Source organism: Carya illinoinensis, chromosome 6 (genome assembly GCF_018687715.1).
Source record: "Carya illinoinensis cultivar Pawnee chromosome 6, C.illinoinensisPawnee_v1, whole genome shotgun sequence".
Taxonomy (NCBI): domain Eukaryota; kingdom Viridiplantae; phylum Streptophyta; class Magnoliopsida; order Fagales; family Juglandaceae; genus Carya; species Carya illinoinensis.
Genome location: NC_056757.1, coordinates 11,739,116 through 11,743,379, shown reverse-complemented (window position 1 = coordinate 11,743,379; position 4,264 = coordinate 11,739,116). Strand labels below are relative to the sequence as shown.

At 39.2% G+C, this 4,264-nt stretch overlaps 1 pseudogene; it reads right to left on the bottom strand.

Annotated features, from left to right (window-relative positions):
• Positions 1-243: 243 nt before the first annotated feature.
• LOC122312627 lies at positions 244-3,745 on the bottom strand (annotated as a pseudogene).
• Positions 3,746-4,264: the final 519 nt, after the last annotated feature.

Below are 4,264 nucleotides of genomic sequence, written 5' to 3'. Positions count from 1 at the left end.
CAATTACCATTATATATATTGTCACAACGACGCTTGTCGATGGTATATCTACACATTCTAAACCAATTCATGTAATATATATATATATATATATATATATAAATTGCAGAATCATACAAAACAGGAAATCTATTCAAATACAATATAAACTAATACATATTCTCAAGCTCCAAACATCTGCCTGGAGCCATTTACAAGCAAGTACCAATAACAGTACACAAACTTAAAATAGTAGTAGTCATATCAAACTGCTATCAAATATACATAAGTTTCTTCGAGAAATGGAATCATCGACGATGGCAGTAGTACTTGTGAAGAAATTATATGCTCTTTTTATCCTTCTTGATTTCCATAAGATGGTCATAGACGCACCATGCAAAACTAAGGAAATGAGCCCTATCCAGTACCTCATTGTATTTACCCCAGTAAGTATGATGATATGTGACATGATACCAGGCCGATGCTTTAGCTTTTGCATTATCAGTACTGTCTTCATCACTTCCCTTGTTGAACCAGTTCCTGGCTTCCATTCTTAGTGACTTTATAGCATATCTAATTGCATCCCGATCCCTCTTCCTATCAAAATGTTTTGACATTTTCAAAACATTGCCACTGAGAATTTCGGCTTCAGTTTGGATTTTATAATACTCCATCATATTCCCCAACTTGTAATCATAGTCATGTTTGTATCTTTCAGTGTCGCTGAGGTAGTCCTTAAAGCCCTCCACTTCCATTTCAGGGTCATAATGCTGTTTTGCTGAATCCAAAGTGAAAGGTTCCACAGGACTCGTGGAAGATGCAATGTATTTCACTTCTCTAAAAAAGCTTTCCGATAACAGATGTTGATATGTAGCTCTCTTTATTATTAGGCTTTTCCATAAAATCGGGATACTCTTTGACGCGTAGATGAGGAGGTAGTTCGGCTACAATACCAGTTTTTGGGAAGTCAACAGCAATTGAGTGAAGCTTCGCAAGTTCCAAGCATTCAGGGCTCTTTGCTAAGAGGCATCTTATCTGCAAAGACGAGGTGGGCATTATCGATGATTCCTAAATTGTCGTTGACTATGTAGTCTATGAAATACTCTTCTACTTCCTGCAAGACAACAATAAAATGCATTTCTATGTTAGGTGAATATGGATGGAAGTTGTTGTTGCAGCAAAGGACATGGAAACATGAGAGAGGAATGAAAAGCTGTGTCAATCTTGTAGTTTACTGCTAAATACCTCTATTGTAACATCATGACCAAGTTGCCTAGCTTCATTGTTTTGTGTGGAAGAAGAGATGGCTTTTGTAAGTTGGAAGATTCGAGGGGCATTTTGGATGGAGAATCTCTCCTGTAAATCTTTCCAAACATCAGCAGCGGTTTCGGCATGAGCAATGCTCGATCGATGTTCGGGACTAACTGAATGTAATATCCAAGCGATTATTACATCATTGCAGCGTTCCCAGGCGGAATAAAGAGGATCAGATGGAGTTGTGGGTTTGACAATTTTTCCATCGATGAATCCTAATTTATTTTTGATGTTTAGAGCTCTGCGCATTGTTCTTGCCCAGGTGACATAATTCTCAGTTGTGAGTAAATCAGGAACCAAGGAAGAAGAAGCTAACTCTCCAGGTTGGATGAAGAACGGGCTGGCGGGATGGTGGGGGTTGGCTTCGGGATTGGGAAGAGTGTGAGAATCAGTCATTGCTCTGGTACCATATCAAGAATGATACAGCGCAGTGAAAGAAGACGTAATGCGACTTGCCAAATGAGGAAATAACAGAGTATGGAAAATATTCTCTGTATTCACACAGTACTGTCATGTACATATGCGTCTATTTATAGTTACAAGATAATGGGAATAAGAAGCAAAAAAATAACCAATATGTATATACAGCTCAGCTAACAGAATAACAAACTGCAGTGTCCTACAGCGTCCATATGCATCATCCTGGGTGCGTGTGGAACGGTTGGTGATTTTCCTTCTTGAATGTTAATACGTGCTGCAATATATTCCGTTGGTGGATATTGACGAGGAGGAATAAGATGACGATCCCAAGAGACGAAGTACAAATCTTTGTCCAAATCACTTCCCGAACATTCGTCTGGATGTGGTCTAAAAGTACAAATAGGCAGTCATTAATATCACATTTGCATATATATCTATATGTATATGATGAATCTTATGTTTCAATAGACTACAAGTCTCGTATAAATGGGATATTAAACTCTTACCTCTCTACCTTTTGTGGAAAAACAACACAATCCACCATGTGATGTAGAGCTGGCACGTTCACAGCTTCGAGGACTCTCACATCTCCAGGGTGTAGACAAGGCTTTTTAGCAACAACCACCCGGCCTTCACAGATGAAGTTATCTGGGTTTGAACTGCTAACAATTAGCATAATGGATGACTGGTTGTATAGCTCCCTACTAAAGCGAGAAACTTGCAGAAATACTTGACCATACTCCAATGTCCTGGTTTCGTCAAGGCATCCCATCAAAGCTCTTCCATTTGGAACAAAAATCCTTGTTCTCGACTGCATTTCCTTCAACATAGATGCATGGAATGTTTGAAGCATCATTGAAAGAAATGGTTCTGCATCTGGCTTGTAACCACACATAAGCATTTCCTTTAGAACTTTTGAGATCTCTCCTGAGAACATCATTTCTAGTGCCTTCTGTGCTCTCCAAGGATCCATTAATATTGCATTCAGTTGATTTGTAGCCTTCCTTTGCCTTTCTCGAAAAGCTCGATCCTTAACCCCGAGGTTAGACAAAAGAGTTACTATCTGACGATTGAGAAAACAGGGATGAAACTTACTCCATGACAAAACATCGAGTTTTGTGTTATCTGATTTGTATTTACACATGCTCTTTCTCAATGACAACTTCACAGATGATGTAGGATCAACAGCCACAACACCTTTGTACCCACCATATCGAATCTTGACTGGATGAATAGGCAAGAAACTCAAACTTCTTATCCCCAATAACTATTCCATTTCTGAGAGTGGATAGTATCCTATCATAAACTCTAGTTCGCTTGTCCTCATTTGCAGATGATGAACGTGAAGATAAAGCTATTGAGTACACTTTATCAAAGTCCTCATCGACAAAGAAACACGCAGGAAATTATCAATATCTTCAGGATAATGGCGCAAGACTTCGTTGGAGAGATTCACCTCTGGACCATCGAAGTATACTTTAGATGGAGTAATTTGAACCCTGTGTATATATACCAGCCCATTATCTAAGGAAACAGCAGGAGTTGGTTGAAATCGAGTAGATGTTGAGTATCTTTTGTACTCCTCCTGGAGCCATTTCACAGGTTCAAAGCAGCAGTCCTTTAAATGAAAGAGCTTGTACAGGGCTCTGTCTATGTACTCCCTTTTTTCGATTCTCTTTGGATCTACCAACCTATAAAATCCGTCAACAATTGCGGGCCCAGGAACACACCCATGATGAATCAAAGAGTTGATCTTAAACAAGATTTTGTAGGGCAGGTCAAAGCCTGTGGGTGGATTCACAATGGGTACAAGACCTGAACTGCATGAGTAAGGAGAGCCTTCCATCAATCAAAATTGGCCTTCATTTTCTTTATAGTGTGGAAGCTTTTTCTTTAATTTTGGAAGCCGCTTCTTTTGTGGAAGCTCCAAACATAGAGCATAAGATTGGCCAATGCGGCTGGATGGAGTGAAATCAACTTCTCTGACCCATCCTTTACAACGAACATCAGATACATATATCCTTGGAGCACCAAGTAAGTAGCAAAATAAAAAAGATAGAACTCATTAAGTTAAGAAAAAGGGTAGCAGTTCAAAACAAAAACCATTAATATTAGTAACTGTAATATTTTAAAGAATGCTTGTAAGAAAGAGTATAGTTAGCAACCTATGCATATTGAGAGAGATTGATGTTAATTGGAGGGGCACCCACGTGGGGTAGACCCCTCCTTAACTCTGCCTAACGCATGGCTTAAAGCCATGCGTTATTTGCTTGTAACGCATGGCTTTAAGCCATGCGTTTCTGCCAAATAAATGGCAGATTAAGACTGGCCTTTAAGGCCAGCCGTGTAGGGGGCTATATATAGCCCCCCTCTTTTGAGTCTCGGTAATTGAAAAAAAGCAAAAAATCTCTCTTTCTTTTGTTCTCTCTTAAGATAGTATTTAGGCTATGGATTGTTAAAGCATTACTCTAGTAGTACGTTTTACCACTAAGTGAAATTTTTTGTCGATCTGGAGAAACTTGTGGAGCAACTTTGTAAGCTGAGCTTGAGG